This window comes from Peromyscus eremicus, chromosome 2, assembly GCF_949786415.1.
Source record: "Peromyscus eremicus chromosome 2, PerEre_H2_v1, whole genome shotgun sequence".
Taxonomy (NCBI): Eukaryota; Metazoa; Chordata; class Mammalia; order Rodentia; family Cricetidae; genus Peromyscus; species Peromyscus eremicus.
Genome location: NC_081417.1, coordinates 147535203 through 147554317, shown reverse-complemented (window position 1 = coordinate 147554317; position 19115 = coordinate 147535203). Strand labels below are relative to the sequence as shown.

Below are 19115 nucleotides of genomic sequence, written 5' to 3'. Positions count from 1 at the left end.
CACAGGCATCAACCAACACTGATGGTCCCCCCTTCACTTGCTGGGGTGGAAAATTGTACAGGCTTCAGAAACCACCCAATTCTACTGGTCTGCTAGACATCACTGTATAATATACTTACCATTTAGGTAATGGGAGCTTTCTGTGGTGACTTCTCGTTGCCCTCCCCACTGCCTGCTGTCTTGGAAACAATCACTGTCTTTCACTGGTAGCTGTCTCTTGCCCTAGACAGGATATAAAAGAAGTAGGTAAAGCATGAGTCACACCAAGGCTGAGCTGACTCAAAGATCTTCATGTACAGTCCAGCATCAGAGAAGAGGCAAAGTAAGAGCTGTATCTATACCCTCGCTATGTCTCTGAAGCAGAATTAGGCTCCATGCCACTTCCCCTTCTATCAGATTATATGATTCCCAAGCCAGATTGTCTTCACTTAAATTAATAAATCTCTATTTCCCAATATTCTAAATATTTATTACATCTTGCAGCTAGGCAGCACCTCAGAAATCATCTAAATGCTCACACGAGGAAGGAAACCAGAGCTTGGAAAAGGTGAGTCATACAATGACTTAGGAGTGAAGCTGGAATTATACTAAAAATAAGATACTTGGAAGACAAGCAGAAAATCCACTACATCCTGGGCATTAAGTTTTATATACGTGATAATGTCACTTACTTATAGATAATCTAAATCTCAAGAAGTCAAGTGATTTGTCCAAAGTCTTATAGCTTACTCAGTAAACAGTCAAGACAATCTCAAGTTTATCTGGGGGGTAGGGGGTGGGGAGGAGAAAGGCAAACCATTTCACAACACTAACTCTCATTTTATTAATTGCCTTTTGACTCAGTCTTCAAAAGGGCCCTGAACTACCCAATACCAATTAGAGCTAAAAGTAGAGTTTCTACAAACAGCTGTCTAGTTTTGAAGGGAATGGCTTCCTAAAACAAAGCTGAAGAGCCAATCAATCTGAAACTTACTGCTGAGATTAGAGAAAAGTTATGGGAGGTAGAGGACTTGGGTCAATTCTTCCTGTCTATCCTGGTCTTGAAGAATGAAGGTGGCTTATATGTCAGCACTAACCCAGGATTTTGGACATAGTTTCACATTCAAACATACTCTTACTTGAACCATAACTTAACCATCCCTATAGACAACCTTCTGGCCTCCTTCTAAGACTGTTGGTCCCTTTAAATCTGAACTCCACATTCCTAAAATTTATGCATACCACAGAACCAACTAACTGCCTCTATTCTCTTAGAGAGCTAGCATAGAAATAGAGATAATAGTTTGTTGTTTGTTTAATGGCTTACAAGATGACAGTAAAAGGAGTACCTGAAGCTACAAAACAAAAACCTGAGAGTTGTCTAGGGGTGTAGCTCAAGGTAGAATGCTTGCCTAGCATGCATGAAGCCCAGGGTTTCAAACCCCAGCATAATCTGGGCCCACAGAGGCCAGAAGAGGGCATCAGATCCCCTGGGACTGGTTGTGAGCCACTATGTGGGTGCTGGGAATTGTACAAAGGTCCTCCTTGAGAGCAGTCTTTGTTCTTCACCCGCCAGCCATCTCTCCAGCCTAAAAAGAATTTATTTTTTTCAAAGGATCCATACCAAAGGAGGACAGCATCCCAAGGATGGCTTGCACATGGGGATTTCTCCTTCTACCATGTGGGTTCCAGGGATTAAACTCGGGTCATCAGGCTTAATGGAAAGAAAGTGTCTTTACCCACTGAGCCCTCTCACCAGCCCAAGATGACTACAGTAAATACCAAACCCCAGTGCTAAATTATAGCTCCTTCAGAGAGCTTTCTGCTGGCCCTGCCAGTGATATAAATGGTAAATTCAAGTCTGTCTTCAAAGCGGAGGTGAAAGACAGAGTCCTTACACAGTGTGAACAGTTCACCAACTGCCTCTTTTCCTGAGGAGTAAGCAAGTTCCAGAGAGGAAGACATGCCTAAGGTTACAAAACATGTTAGCATGAACATAGTTGTGTCTTTTTGTGTTCCCATGATTCTTCTGTAATGAATAAAAACACCATTAGAGAATTCTGCTTCCAGCATGACTCTCCCAAAGATTACAGCTATAAACTGGATAAAACAGAAACAACCATCTGAAGTGAACAGAAACTGGCAGATCCAGGAAAACTCAAGAAGGGACTGGAGTGGGTTCCGGCTGATGGTATCTAGCTGGAGTTCTAATTAAAAAGCAAATCTTAGGCTTCTGTAGGAACCAGGAGAGGCTGGACCAGCCAAAGGATAATGGGAAAAAGGACAAAAGAGCCAGAGAAGGAGAGGGACCCAGCTGATTGTGCAAACTTGGCCCTGCACTGGCTGACAACCTGAACTATGCAATGCAAAAGGCAGAATCCAAAGACCTCAGTTCAAGACAAAAACTATAAAATAGAACTGCACCCCCTACAGGTGTGATAGCAAAGACCACAGTTTGATTAACTGTGCTAAAATTAAAAACACCAACAGAAAATACTTTTGCATCCAAATGTATAAGATATAACCCCAAATTATGTAAAGAATTAGAAAATAAAACCTAGTAATCAAAAGGCAATCAACAGACTGAGACACTAAGATAGAGTCATGGTTGAAAGTACCAAAGACAGAAAATACAAATTTAATGAAGCAAAAGAAATGTTCAAAACTAAAGACAAATGGTAAATTTTGGGAGAGAAATTGGACATTCTTTAAAAAGTGGGGACTTAAGAACAGAACTATAGTATCTAATTTTTAAAAATTCACTAAACAGAATTAAAAACAGAATGGAGTACTGGGGAGGTGGCTCAGTGGGTAATGTGGTTGTTACACAAACATTAGGATCTGAGTTCATGGTTATCTTAGGTATCTTAGCGATCTCCTATGGTGATATTTTATTTGTACTGAAATGTGATTTTATTTGTATGTTAATAAATAAAGTTGCCTGGGGGTCAGAGCTAATAGCAAGCCATAGCAGAGCTGGGCGGTGGTGGCACATGCCTTTAATCCCAGCACTTGGTTGACAGAACTAGGTAGATCTCTGTGTGGTCAAGGATATAGCCAGCATTGGAGACACACACCTTTAATCTCAATACCAACCATAGAAAATGTGGAGGTCTGTACAAACAAGCAGTGACGAGGCGGTCATGTAGTTGGGTTTACAACCAATGAGAAGGCAGAACAGAAAGTCTATATAAAGACAAACACACAGGAACTAGGTCTCTCTTGGCTGAAGAGGCTAGCTGCAGCGGGCGGATAAGGCTCTTAGCTCTGATCTCTTGGCTTTCTTCTTTGCATTGGTTCTGTGTTTCTTATTTAATAAGACGTTTGGTTACATCTACAATCTCCAGCCCCTATAAGCAAAAACCTAGTGTGGTGATACACATCTGTTACCCCATTCTGGGTAGTTGCTGGTTAGCCAGTCACCCAATCAGAGTTCCAGTTCAGTGAGATACAATCTCAAGAACAAGGTATAGAAGAAGACACTTGAAGTTGACCTCTGGCCTATACACATACATACATGCACACATGTACTTTTGCATAGGCACACACACCCATGCACATAGGAAAAAATTTAAAAAATTAAATGAATCCCCAGGCAATGGTGGCTCACACCTTTAATCCCAGTACTTGGGAGGCAGAGATAAGTATATCTCTATAAGTTTGAGGCTAGCCTAGTCTACAGAAAGAATTCTAGGACAGACAGGGCTACACAGAGAAACCCTGTCTTGAAACCATCAACACCCCCAAAAAATTAAGTTAAATAAATCTAAAGCTTTGGAACAATAAACAGAACAGAATGGAGATAACAGTGGGAGTTGGTAAAGCATGAAGCAGAATACACAATCTGAAATAAGACTAGGTTATCTGGCTTCTAGAAAAGCTACCATCAGACCCTTCACCAGAGTGTACAAATTAATTAATTTCTATTGTAAGAAAAACTGGTAACAGAAGAACATCCAATGACTTGAGATCACAGAGTTGGACAAACTATTACCCAAAATTTTATTGGACCAGGTCACCTTCATCTACTTATTAACCTCTGGGAGTCACCCAGATAAAAGCAAAATAGAAAGTATGAAGGTGGAAAATAAAAGGACAGGAAAAAATTTAAACAATGTCCAAAGTAGCTCCATGGTATACTGGGAAGCAAAGGCAGTTGAGTGTGAACCCCTGTAATTGCTGATGAAGCACTCAGGACTGTTAGCAAATAGAACTGAGACACTTGAACATGCAGTCTCTTCACCAAAACCCAGTATATGATGGGACAGGTAAGCCTGAAGCCTCTTGTTGCCAGATGCTTGGTGAGAGTCACTCCAGAGTCACTAGAGTTGCTGAGGCAGCCAACCTGAGTTTAGATTAATTCTTAAGAATTACTTTTTCCTGTGTGTGGTGTATATATTCGTGTGCATAGGTATGTGTGCTTATGCAAATGTGGTGTAAAAGCTGGTGAAGCAGCCAACCCAAGTGCAGTCACTAACTTCACATATTGAAGTCACTGCATGCTGGAGCAGGACATCTTAGGCAAACATGGGAAAATAAAACCTAAGTTGCAGAAGGCATGTCATTTTGGTAATTCTGCCTTTTTCCCTAATCCTGCTCACTCTGCCACCTCACAAGGGAAAAAAAGAGAATCCCAAGTAAGACACACCTTCAGAGGCAAAAACACAAATGGCAATCCATGTTCTGTTGCTAACATACCATGGGCTCAGAAGTCTCAGATACTCTCTAAGTCTCAGTTTACCCATCCAATAAAAGGTTCCACTAAATAATATGTAGCAATGACCTAACACTCTCTTCTGACCTCCAAGGGAGGGTACCGGGCATGCACATGATGCACATACATACATGCAAGCAAAACACTCATACACATTTTAAAAAGGTAAATAAATAAAATATGGTACAAAATTTTTGTTTGTTTTTCAAGACAGGGTTTCTCTGTGTAACAGTCCTAATTGTCCTAAAACTCAATTTGTAGACAAGGCTGACCTTGAACTCACAAAGATCTGCCTACCTCTGCCTTCCAAGTGCTGGAATTAAAGATGTGCACTGCCACCACCTGGTACAGTACAAATTTTTAATGAATTTTTTTTAGTTGACTAAGCTAGAGACACATACTCATAATCCCAGCACTTGAATTACTGAGGTAAAATGATGGTAAATTTGAGGTCACCCTGGGCTACAAATAGTGAGACCCCATCAAGTCACCACAACAAAAAACAATTTTTCAAAAAAACTGGAGCTGGAGAGATGGTCCAGCAATTGAGAATGCATACCACTCTTACAAAAGACCCAAAGTCAGTCCTCAGCACCTACATCAGGCAAATCACAAGCTCCTATAATCCCAGCTCCAGGGGATCTGGCACCCCTGGCCTCCAAGGGCACCTGCATTCACATGCACATATTCACACACAGGTGTACGCCTATACACATAACTAAAACTAATAAAATATTTTTTTTTTAAGCAAAGGAAGTGAAATCTGTTCCAATATGTAAGATCCCAGGTTCATCCTTGGCATCTCCCAACAGCCACTAGCATTTGGGGCCAGTCAGATGGCTCAGCAGGTTAAAAGTAATTGTCGCCGGGCGGTGGTGGCACACGCCTTTAATCCCAGTACTCGGGAGGCAGAACCAGGCGGATCTCTGTGAGTTCGAGGCCAGCCTGGGCTACCAAGTGAGTTCCAGGAGAGGCACAAAGCTACACAGAGAAACCCTGTCTCGAAAAACCAAAAAAAAAAAAAAAAAAAAAAAAAAGTAATTGTCAAACCTTAAGACCTGAGCTCTATTCCTGAAACCCACATGATAGAGAGAACTAATTCCTAGAGATTGTCCTCTGACTTCTACATATGCACTGTAGTAATTAAAAAAAAAAAAACCTTTTTTTAAAAATCTGAAGTGCAAAACTCTCTAAGTCTGATTATCAAGGATTTCAGCAAGAATATCAAAAGTAGTTAAACAGCAAGTCGTAATTACCCTAAGGAAGGGAAGAAATCACAACTGCTTTTAATTACCATCAATTTTCATAACTGTAGTCAGATAATACCATCATACTTTTTTTTCTTTTTGGTTTTTTGAGACAGGGTTTTTCTGTGTAGCTTTGGTGCCTGTCCTGGAACTCACTCTGTAGACGAGGCTGGCCTCGAACTTACAGAGATCCACCTGGCTCTGCCTCCCGAGTGCTGGGATTAAAGAGGTGCACCACCACCGCCCGGTTCATACTTCTCAAGGCTCAAATCACACAGCTGATGAATGACTCTTACACAGGTTATTCTGCTTCTCCTCTGGGGACTTACCTCAAATTTTGACCACAGAAAAGATAGTCCAAACATCACAGACCATGCAGCTGACAGCAGTTATTGCATTCATTTGTTCATTCACTCAAATAACAACTAACTTCCTATGGATCCTGGAGCTCTAAGGTCAACACCGAGGATGAACAGTGAACAGAAACAGTCCTTGTCTTCATAGTACTGAGAGCAGACTGACACAGAAAAAAAAAAAAAAAAAAAAATGAATCTTAAAGTATATAAATCATATGCACTATGACTGAAGAGAAATTATCGCCAGGTGGTGGTGCACACCTTTAATCCCAGCACTTGGGAGTCAGAGGCAGGTGGATCTCTGTAAGTGCCAGAGTGAGTTCCAGGACAGCCAGGGGTACACAGAGAAACCTTGTCTCAGGAAAGATTGATTAGCAGTTAAGAACACTTGTTCTTGCAGAGGACCTGGGTTTGGTTCCCAGCATCCACATGGAGGCCCACACTGTCCATAACCCCAGTTCCAGGGGATCCAAAACCCTCTTCTAACTTTCAAGTGCACAAAGCGCACACACACATGATGCACAGACATACATGCAGGGTAAACAGTCATATACATAAAGTGAAATTAATCTTTAAAAAATAAAAAGAAAGTGGGGATGAGGAAAGAGAAAGAAGGAAGGAAGGAAAGAAAAAGAGAAGAGAAAAGACATTTTTTATGATCACTATTTCTATGCCCAGCAACAACTGTCTTTCATTTCACAGCCCTTTGTCTCTATTCCACACTTTCTCTACCCTGTTTGCTGCCCAGGCAACACACTACAGTGGAAAGAGCACACAGTCAAAGTCAGAGGAGCTGGGTCCCAACTTTAATTCAGTTACAGAGCAATGCTGATGATTAAACTTTACTATCTCTAGTTTTTCAACTGTATATAGAAATCATAGCTAAATTTCATAAAACTGCTGTAAGGACAGTATAAAAATAGACATATGGCCAAGCCACATACAGCTGGAACAGCTGGAACGTTTTTTCTTTACATATGAAACATCATGCTTTAGGTTAGCAATAACTTCTTTCTTAGTAGTATGTTCATATACACAACTGTACTCTCTCTTACACACACACAAGATATTTAAAATTTGCTTTAAAATATGGGATGAGGGGTTGAGAGGACACACAGAAAGGGAAGGAAGATGAAAGCAAATATGAACACAGGATGGAGCTAAGTATATGGAAATATGATGAAAAAGACTGGCCATGGTTCCCTACTGTTGAAACTGGGAGGAAAGGAATTCATTAGGTGGTAAGATGGGGGCTGGCCTGTAATCCCAACTACTTGGGATGGACTACACGTTCAAATCCTTAATGGGATAAAAAAAATGAGGTCTGTCTCAAAAAGTAAGGCCTGGAGAATGGTTCAGCTGGTTAACTGTTTGCCAGGAATTCAATCCCCAGCACCCACATAAGAAGCCAATGTGACCCAGACCATGAGGAGGCAGGACATACATAAATAAATGTAATTTGTAATTGAGGCCAGGCATAGTGATGCACACCTCTAATCCCAGCACTTGGGAGAGAGAGGCAGGAGGATCTCTGTGAGTTTGAGGCCAGCATGGTCTACATAGTGAGTTCCAGGACAGCCAGGAAAATATAGCCTCTGTCTCAAAACAACAACAACAAAAGGTAATTTTAAAAAATTGTTAGAAAGTTTAACCAGAAATAAATGATACCTTCTTTTTCTTTTTTTCTTAGGCTGGAGAATCAACTCCTAAATATGGTGATATTTAAGACCGTTTAGAATTTCATCTACACCTAAAGTTTCCACTAAGAGTCCTTTTTATTTTTATTTATTTTGGGAAAGGAGGTAACCAAGAATCACCCCAGAGTCTTGGACAGATATACATGCTAGGCAAGAGCTGCATCAGTGAGCTACATCCCCAGGCCTTGAACATACCAAATGAGAAGACTCATACAGTTAAGTCAAACTGATGTAAAGACAAATGGAAACTTAGTAACTACTTCCACACTATTCATTGGGGTATACTGTTGGGATAATCTTTTTGTACACTTTGTAAAGATGTGTCTCTGTTTAACCTCACCTGCCTAAAGCACCTTCTGATTGGTTTAATAAAGAGTTGAATGGCCAATAGCTAGGCAGGAGAGGCTAGGTGGGACTTCCAGAGAGAGACAGGAACTCTGGAAAAGAATCTGAGGCACAGGAGATTCGCTAGCCAGACAAGGAGGAAATTGGACATACAGTACTGAGGAGAGGCCATGGATTAATATAAATGGGTTAATTTAAGCTTTAAGAGCTAGTTGGGAACAAGCCTAAGCTAAGGCCAAGCTTTCATAATTAATAAAAAGTTTATCATTATTAGAGAGCTGGTGATCCAAAGAAAGACCTGTTACAATATATCACCATTTCTACTGCCATACCTCATTTCTCAAGTATCCATCCATACAATAATCATACCTGGTCCATTGTCTCTCATTCCTATTGAGAATATGGTACTCATCAAGCATAATGAAACATGCCTATAGTCTCAGCTACTTAGGAGGCCAAGGCAGAAGGATCACTGAGATCAGGAGTTCAAGACTTGGGGGGGGGGGGGGGTTGCTCAAGCAATTAAGAGCACCTATTTTTTTTTTTTGCAGGGGACTCAAGTTGAATTTCCAACACTCATATCAGGTAACTCACAACAGCCTATAACTCCAGCTCCAGGACACACACACACACACACACACACACCCCTACTAACTCCAGAACCAGATGCCCTCTTTTGACCTCTGTGGATACCAAGCACACACACAGTGCACAGACATACATGCAGGCAAAACAGTCATACGCATTTTTTTTGGGGGGGGGGTGTTTCAAGACAGGGTTTCTCTGTATAGCTTTGAGTCTTTCCTGGCACTCACTCTGAAGCCCAGGCTGGCCTCCAACTCACAGAGATCTGCCTGGCTCTGCCTCCCGAGTGCTGGGATTAAAGGCATGCACCACCACAGCCCAGCATACAATATATATAAATCTATTTTAAAAAAAGTATGACCAACTGGGGCAACATAGTAAGACCTAGAAAAGTGGTTCTGAGATACACTATTAAAGAGATTTTACCCTGACCTAATCTCTGCAGTAGGTCAGTAGCAGGGCAAAAAGGGCAAAGAATCAGGAAATCACCCTCTGGAGCGAGGGAAGGATCTTTCTACTGGCACTTGGAGGAGACCTGATCTGGTGCTGGTGTGGACCCGGGATTCTGTTTATGTTTTTCCTCAGGACAATCAGGTTCTTCTTTGGGTTTCTGAGTGCTGTGTGTGCACTGTGGCTGCTGCTGAAGCCCAACATGGCAGAGACCTATTGGGCGTTCGTGAAAAACTCTCCCCTTCTGATGCCAATAGTGATTGAGAGCCCAATATGGCCAGCTTTGGCAAACATTAAAGTAAGCCTAGGAACTGTAGCCATGCTGTTGGATTCTCCAGAAGGTAATGTATGGTAACTGCTTTTTCAAGTATGTTTGAGAACGTGTCACCCAGACACCATGGAGATTAAGGATAACCCTGAAGATCACTGACCTCCATTTGTTAACAGTAGCATGCCAGCTAAGCCTTTTCATTTTCACAATCCTCTTCAAGCTGATGTAGTACCTACTTTTCAGGAATAGCTCTCTGCAACATTTATTGGCCTCCTGAAATTCATTTAGCCCCCTTTGAAGATACCTTAAAATTTGTGAGCCTAAATGTAACCATTAGGAGACCATTAGTTCTGCTCCTTGTGAGCTGCCTGTTTTTTTCTTTATGGATCTTAGTTGTTCTTTTGCAGAGCTGCCAGTTTAAGTCATGCTGGGATCAAGAAAAATGGGCCTTGGTGGTTCATGTTCCTGGAGCTGTGTCCATGCCAGTGGATGCCCACACACTCCAGAAGAGAATTTGACATCGCTGCTGCCATTGTTGCTGTTATAGCAGTGGCGGCCACCACTGCTACTGTTTCTGGGATTACCATTTCATAATTGCTTACTACAGCTAGCACAGTGGAGACCCTGGCAGCAAAAGTAGCTACCACAGTTAGTTAATCTTTCATTCTATTGGACATGATAAATTTAATTCAATAGTTATATACATTTCGATTGGCTTTGAAAGCTATAAATTTATAAACTCAAGTTCCATTTGTTTTTGGGATACCATCTTACAAGGACTCCAATTTGCAGTAAGGCTCGTTAAGGAAGGGAATGGCTCAGTTGCCTTTAGCCTACTGGCTATGGGTGGGTTAGGACTTCTGTTGGTCTTTTCTGTGTCAAACACACAGATTGCAAGCCCAGCGCCACTTTGAGATCTTTGGCAGCAGTTAACTCTGCAGCTCACACACAACTGAGCCTGTATGATAATGAGTATTCAGAGACGGGTAATGTCTGGGGGGCGCTCACCAACCTAAGACAGAGCGCCTGTGTGGCCTGGGCAGTTTTTCTCCATGACCGGTAAGGTGACCTGCTGACGTCCCACGCAACCTAAGTCAGAAGCTCATTTTTTAGTAAAAGGGGGACCTGTGGGGTCTTGGCCCCCATTTTGGGTAACTATTGCCTTGCTTGCTGACCTTGACCTTGATATTCTCCCTATGCTAATTCCACCCTCCTTGTCTGTGTATTCTGCATATTGGGCGTCAACAGCTTAGATGCAAGATTGTGAAACATAGCCGGGCGGTGGTGGCGCATGCCTTTAATCCCAGCACTCAGGAGGCAGAGCCAGGCAGATCTCTGTGAGTTCGAGGCCAGCCTGGGCTACCAAGTGAGTTCCAGAAAAGGCGCAAAGCTACACAGAGAAACCCTGTCCCGAAAAACCAAAAAAAAAAAAAAAAAGATTATGAAACATCGATAGCAAACTTCTGCCCTCTGGGGTTCTCCCACTGTGCTGTAAGCCTGTATTTAAGACCTCCTCCCTCCTTCAATAAACGGCATTCGGCATACATACATACATACATATACACATATAAAATTGAGCTGGGCGGTGGTGGCGCACGCCTTTGATCCCAGCACTTGGAAGGCAGAGGCAGACAGATCTCTGTGAGTTCAAGGCCAGCCTGGTCTACAGAGTGAGTTCTAGGATAGCCAATGCCACACAGAGACCCTGTCTCAAATATATATGGCCCTCAATTTAAAAAAAAAAAAAAATGTGTGAATCAGGAAAGGGCAGCTCTGGATGAGAAGAACCTAGTAAACTGTAAAGACTGGACTGAGGCCCTATTCTAAGTATAAAGATACTTTGAGATATCAAGGAAATTTGATTATAAAACTAAAATTGACAGCCATACCATGATTACATTAAGAAAATGCCCATATTTGCAGATGGATATGGAAAAGCAGATGAGATTTGCTTTGAATTTCCTCAAAGAGAAAAGGAATGTGTGAAATATGGCAAAAATCTTTAAAACTAATTATCTAGATATATGCAGACTCACTATATTTGCCTTCCTACTTTTGTTGTTTTGTTTGTTTTTGTTTTTCGAGACAGGGCTTCTTTGTGTAGTCCTGGCTGTCCTGGAACCCACTCTGTAGACCAGGCTGGCCTCAAACTCTGAGATCCACCTGCCTCTGCCTCCTGGGTGCTGGGATTAAAGGAGTGTACCACCATCTAGCAAAGTTCTTCATAACTGAAAAAAAAAAAAAAAACTATTACAACCACAAAAAAATGTTTAGCAGTGGGGCTGGAGATTTAGCTCAGTGGTAGAGCACTTGCCTAGCCCAAGGCCCTGGGTTTGGTCCTCAGCTCCAGAAAAAAAAAAAAAAAAAAAAAAAAAAAGCTTAGCAGTATCTACCAAAGTAGGATAAATAACCTACCAATTCTATTCCTTTGCATATAAAACCAAGAGCAATACATCCACCAAGACATATACTAGAGCAAAAATGTTCATGGCAACTTTCTCACATAGCCAAAGTGGGTATGATCCCAAGTATCTATCAACAGTAAAACCAAAAACTATGGCATATCCACACAATTCAATATTCAATAGGATGTTGGGGGGCAGTGAGCCAGAACCAAAAGAATGCATACTGTCTGACTCTATATAAATTAAATAGACAAAGCAGCCAGGCCTACTGAAGTATAACTATAAACTGAACCATTCAGGAGGCTGAGGCAGGATCTCTGGTTCAAGGCCCCCCTAGCCTACAGAGGGAACTCAAGATTAACCTAGGCAACTTAGTGACCCTTTCTCAAAATAAGTAAAAAGTAACAGAGGGGCGGGGGGGGGGGGGGGGGGGTACACTCAGTGACACAGTGCTAGACTAGCATGCTCAAGGCCACAGGCTCAATCCTAGTACTGCTACAACAAAGACAAAGCTAGTTAACAAGACAGTGCAAAAGCCAGCGTGGGGCACACAGCTGGGCTACAAACAAGGCCAGACACAATGGTACACACCTGTAATCCTAGCACTTGGGAAGGAAGCAGGAGAAACGAAAGTTCAAAGCACAGTGAGTTGGAAGGCCAGCTTGGCTACAAGAGACCCTCCTTGAGAAAAACATAAAAATGATCAATTAGTTAATTAATTAATGTTAAGTTTTACTAAGTGAGCCAGTAATGATAAGGAAGAAGTATGAGAGAATGAACATTCTGGAGGTGGAAATATCCTGTGTTTTGATCTGCTATATATCTTAATATAAGTCATTTTTACTTGACTATATAATAAAAATTTATTGAGCAATTTGGGCATATTACTATAGATATATAATCTAATCATGAAAAAAATAAATATGAAATAAAATAAAAATCTTAGGTATCAGTATTTTTTTAAGTCATGTAAGCAATTCTAATGTAGAGTTATTACTAGGAACCCTCCATGTCAATAAACTCAAACTCATGATTCCCTGGTCTTCCACTGCAATGTAACTGTGAGACAAAGCAGTAAGAATAATATGAAAACATCAGAGGGCAGGAGGAAAAGGGACGACTTCACTGAAAAAGGAAAAAATCCAGGGTAAGGTCAGTTCCGTTAAGAATACAGCTGACAGCAACATTCCACTTTCGTTCAGCTTTGTAACTAACAGTGGCTGTGATGCTTAGGCAAACTGCTCCGGTGCTCTTTTTTTTTTAAAGTCAGGAGAGGTAGTTAACAAGGAATCCAGTAGGAACTGGCTCTTGTTGACAGACCCCTAGATTTACTAGCACAGCACTTATTCAGTACTCTGTCTATTTGTTTATCTCCTGCACCAAACCCTACTCTCACTCTCCGAACAACATACCTCTTAGCTATTCAGGAAATTACGGCAAAAGGATCACTTGAGCCAAGAATTCAAAACTTGCCTTGCCAACATACCAAGACCCCATCTCGGAAAACAAAACAAAAGAAATAATATACCTCCTATTGCCCAGTGCTTACACCGTATTTTATGGCTCAGATGTCCAACTTCATAGTCACACTCACATACATTTCAGTCCTCAAAACAATCCTCTCAGATTCCAAGATTATCAAATCCATTTTATATAAGAGGACACTGAGGTTCAACTTTTAAATAATTAGCTAACTTGAGGCAAGCTGATCCCAACTAAAGAAGGGCTTTCACTGTAGCTTTTCAGGGCCAGAAAAGAGAGAAATGATCACTTCCTGCACTCTGGCTTCCCCAAATGAAACAGTAGCCCTCTAGCTGTGGCTGCAAGCTTTTCTTGCCCCCCTGAGAATCAGCTTTATAGGTTACTTTATTATAGTTTTGTTTAGTTGTTTTTATTTCTTTTGGTGATGATAGACATTGAATGTAGGACTATGCACATGCTAGGCAAATGTTCTGCCACTGAGCCACAATTCATTTTTACTATATTTTAAGAAAAAAATAAGGCCAGTCCAGGAAGAAAAAACTCCAAGACTTCAAACAGCTATACTCATAAACTTATATTATGTATAAAGCTAAAGAAATTAGAGTAAGACGCCGGGCGGTGGTGGCGCACGCCTTTAGTCCCAGCACTCGGGAGGCAGAGCCAGGCGGATCTCTGTGAGTTCGAGGCCAGCCTGGACTACCAAGTGAGTTCCAGGAAAGGCGCACAGCTACACAGAGAAACCCTGTCTCAAAAAAAAAAAAAAAAAAAAAAAAAAAAAAAAAAAAAAAAAAAAAAAAAAAAAAAAAAATTAGAGTAAGACATGTTCCAGCAGGAAGATACACTCCCACCAGCCCTCAGCAGTCAACTGGTTTAGAGGACACTTGTTTTACTTATGCCTATTGTTTTCTCCACACCATTCTAAATTCTTCCAAGAGTTGGAGTGACATGCTCATGAGTCTACATTCCCTCCTATACAATGACATAAGGTACCTAAATCAAAACTAAGCCACAGACCATGTTTTTTCTAAATTTTAAAATTAAAATTATTTACTTAGCCAGATATTCTCCAATGAATAACATAAGAAATGCTAAGAAAACAAATACCAAGAATACTAACACCTACAATGGGCATAAATTTAAAAAATGGAGGTGTGCTACATGAACGGTAACTGGGATGGGAACTTAAAATCCATTAAAAAAAAAAAACACTTGTGGGAAGTAAAATATCTAGGACAAGAACCAAGAGAGTGGGCAAGTGTGTCAAACAAACTAGGTTCTAAAACAGTTTTACCAAAACATGCCTAGTCTGCACAGGTTTTAAGTACCATATACAGCACCTATAGCCGTCAGCCACAACCCAGGTAAACACATTAGGGCAGAGCACAGCATGCATGTTCTCTTTCTCCTCAGGCCACCATCTAAACCAGCAGCAGCTCACCCTAATCTTCCCTGACACCCCCTAACAATGCTCTGCAGCCAAGCCACAGAATTGTAGGAGTTAAACCAAACAGTCCTAAAACTTAGGAGGAAATGAGCATGCCACTTGACACTTTTCTGGCATATAAGCCGATTAGTTTGAGTTACAAACATGACTGCAAGATTCCAGTATGATGATGAAACTACTCTTTTCCTACAAACTAAAAATAACTACTTTATTAAAACAGGAGCATTCCCCAAGTATTTCTGCCCTGTCAGCAATCCAAAATTCTATTTTCCCAAATAATTCATCTAATCTATATATAGTGTCTTACTGGATCCAAGAATCCACATTTCCCCTACGTTCCCATTCCTCATCCTAATGCTGCCCTGTGAACAGAACAGTCCTAAACACCTTCCTACCTCATGCATTTTAAGTTTCTATTCCAATAAACAATTATGTACCAAGTTGTGGCTCATGTCTTGTGTTGAACAGCAACTGGAAGAAGAGCTGAGCTACAGCAAACCAAAATGAAATGCAAACAAAAAATGAAAGACAAGACAGGGCATGACTGGAAGTTGGCAAAATGCTTTTTATTCAGGCAGGAACAGAAAACACTCCACCCACCTAGAAGAATACAAAGCAAAAGCAAATAGTGTCCAGTACAGAGCTAGACTGTGCTGTATAACCTTAGAACACAGCCATCGAGCTTGTTCTAGAGACAGATGTACCCAAGTAGCTGAGGACTCTACAAGAATTATGAAGCTACCCTAAGTTGAAGTAATTTTTGCACTGAAAAAAACTACCATAGTTAAAGCTAAACAAGTTAAGTTTGAATTGCAGATTTTTCTAGTCATACAAAGCTGAGAAGCTCTCCTGAGAAGTAGTAATTACAAAGAACCAGAAAGCTCTCAAGCGCAGTCATAAGTCACCACTCCTTTTCCCAAAGCAAAAGCTGACTAGACTTTGAACTTCCTTGTTCTTTGCAACTGGCATCAGAAAAATGCCACAATGCTGTGCCACCCTATAAAGACGCAACAAGGCATTTGTTATTAAAACAGTCACTTGGGACACACATTAATGCACTTCCTACAGATCCAAGTTTCAAGTACTCTTCCCTAGTTCTTTTGCTGCTGTTTGGTTTTTATTGTGGTGATTGTTTTTGGTTTTTTGTTTTTGTTTTTCTTTTTTCTTTTTTTTTCCCTCTGGGAGACAGGGTCTTATATAGTCCAAGGTGGCCTCAAACTCACTATGAAGGTGAGAATGACCTAATCCTCCTGCCTCTCTCCCGAGTGCTGGAATTACAGGTGTGAATCACCACACCCAGTATATGTGTGTTGGGATAAATCCAGGGTCATGTGCATATTAGGCAAGGTCTCTACCAACTAAGCTACAATTTCAGCCCCTGTGGCTTTCAGTCCCTGTGGCTCTTTTAACATTTTATCATCTCAAGCAAAACTAAAACTAGGTTAGCTATAAAATCTATACTCCCAGAAACACTTCTCCAAAAACAAAACAAACAAACACTTAGCCTCAGACCACCCAAGAAGCACCATGAAGTTCCAATGCAGCATCCATGGCCTCCCAGTCTATATTCTATCCACCAAACTGCAGAGCCATGGAGCCCAGAGAATGGTATAAAAGTTGAAAGGTGACAAAGATCTCAGCATGACCAAACAGAAGAAGAAGTCACATAAAGGCAAGGTTAAGCCACTGGAAGTGATGAGGCAAGTAAGGAGGAGAAGAGACCCTGCCAAGATAAGTGGGCCTGGGCAGCCAGTAGGGAGTCACAAAGAAGCATCCAGAACACACAAGGAGAATTCAAAGGACTTCAAGGCACCTCAATCCACTCAGAGCACTACCACATCCTCTAAGGCAACAGAACCAGCTGCTCTACAGGGTACAGCCATGGGGGGAGGGGGGATGAGGAAAAACAGAAGTCAAAATAAGGATTACACTGGGTCCCTCTGGTATTCTGTAGAAACATTCTTCAAGATGTGCTTTTTGGGGAAAAAAAAAAAATGATTTCTGTGTATGGGTACTAGCCTGCCTGCCATACATGTCTGTGTACCATGTACATGCAGTGCCTATAGAGGCCTGAAGAGGGCATCTGTTCCCCTGGAACTGGAATTAGATAGTTGTAAGATGCCATATTGGGCTGGTTTTTCTGCTTAGTTCTAAATAGTATATTCATTTTGCTTGTACCATTTACTGCATTTACTTTCTTTTCCTTCTTTCCTCAGTCATTTGCCAATGACAGTCAGTCTTGCAAAGAGGTCTGATGTGTCAAAGGTACTAGAGTTGGAGATCTGGATACTTAGGTCTGACTTTAAGCCTCTGTTTCCTCTGGAACTTATTTTCCCATCTTTGCTTATTTAAAATGGCAAGGAATTCTATTTATGCCTCCACAGGCACCAGGCACAGAAAACTCCTATACGATTAAAGGCGTGCGCCACCAATGCCCGTCGACATGAAAACTCTTAAACAGATTAATAACAGAGTAAGGAGATTAATTTGGGGTAAGGAGACACTTTTTAATTTTATTTTGGGGTTTTTGTTTGTTTTGTTAGTTTTGAGGCAGGTTTCACCATGCAACTCTGATTGTCCTAGAACTCTATGTAGATAGAGCTGGCTGGCTTTGAACTCAAAGAGATCTGCCTGCCTCTGCCTCTTGAGCATTGGGATTAAAGGTTTGCACACACACACTTGGGGATGCTTTTCTAAAGCATTACAAAACTAGATGACGCCAGGCGGTGGTGGCGCACGCCTTTAATCCCAGCACTCGGGAGGCAGAGCCAGGCAGATCTCTGTGAGTTCTAGGCCAGCCTGGACTACCAAATGAGTTCCAGGAAAGGCGCAAAGCTACACAGAGAAACCCTGTCTCGAAAAAACCAAAAACAAAAAAAAACAAAAAAAAACAAAAAAAAACAAAAAAAAAAAAAAAAAAAAAACTAGATGACTCCACCAAAGAAAACTACATACCATCTTTATTCCAGTACTTAGACTTTGGGAGAAAATAATTTCTCTTCATTGACTCTCAGCTTCTCTGATAGAAGAGAGGTATGTATTTTCACTCTAAAAAGCCCAACTTAGGAGGAGCTGACTATACAAGACCAAGTGTCAAAGTCAGACTTTCCCGAGGGCCTGGCATAGCCCTGGCAGAGAAGTTTCTTGGCTATAAGATCTCCTACAACATGACAGTAACCGTGGTGCTGGGGCAACAGTACACTTCCTTCAACAGTGTGCCCACTGGAATGGTAGCTGTGACACTCTCACCACCCAGTCCAACATCTACAGACAGCTTACATTTGCCGTTGATGATTTCACTCTCCTCAAATTACTTATTTACCTTCTCAGTGCCCTCATTCAGTTTAGTCTCTTACTAAGATATCTGCATGTTAGAGGCTTAATGATGTGTGATAAACTCTTTTTTGGTGAGAGGATGGGGGGCTGGGTTTTTTCAAGACAGGGTCTCACTATGTAGCTCTAATTCACAGAGATCCACCTGCCTCTGCCTCCCAAATGCTGGGATTAAAGGTGTGCGCCACTTATGCCTGTTGAAAACTTAACCATAGGTAAATAACTGAAATTTTCAATGAACAGAAATTTCAGGAGGTACCGAATGTAAGCAAGTTTTTGTTTTGTTTTGGTTTTGATACAGCACATCAATCTACAGACAATTTGGCCTTCTCTATTCAGAGATTTCTCCTTCCCAGGTATATAGCTAAAGTAAAACTTAAAAATTATATGGGAAAAGAGGACAATGGCTTTTTTTTCCTCCTGTGGTATCAATACATCTTAAAATAGAGTACGCAATAGTCAGAGACTAAAGTCAAGACTTAAATCTCTATAAAAGTAAATATGAGATCCACTGTACATTATACAAGAATGGGTCTTAAATAAGCAGGTACTTGCCTGCCCACCCATTAAGATCAGGGTAAAGATGACTTCTATCAACAAGAATACAAAAATAAGCCAGGCAAGGGTGGCACGCGCCTTTAATCCCAGCACTCAGGAGGCAGAGGCAGGCAGATCTCTGAGTTGGGTCCAGCCTGGTCTACAGAGTGAGTTCCAGGACAGCCAGGCCTACACAGAGAAACCAAAAATATGGGCTGGAGAGATGGCTCAGAGGTTAAGAGCACTAGCAGCTCTTCCTGAGATCCGGAG

At 41.3% G+C, this 19115-nt stretch overlaps 1 protein-coding gene across 3 annotated transcripts in view; it reads right to left on the bottom strand.

Annotated features, from left to right (window-relative positions):
• Luzp1 (leucine zipper protein 1) overlaps window positions 1-19115 on the bottom strand; it is a 78430-nt gene that overhangs the window by 18835 nt on the left and 40480 nt on the right. For all 3 annotated transcript variants that reach the window (XR_009377694.1, XM_059255209.1, XM_059255208.1), the window contains exon 2: window positions 120-222. The gene's annotated coding sequence lies outside the window, so the exon portion shown is untranslated. The remainder of the gene's footprint in view (window positions 1-119; window positions 223-19115) is intronic.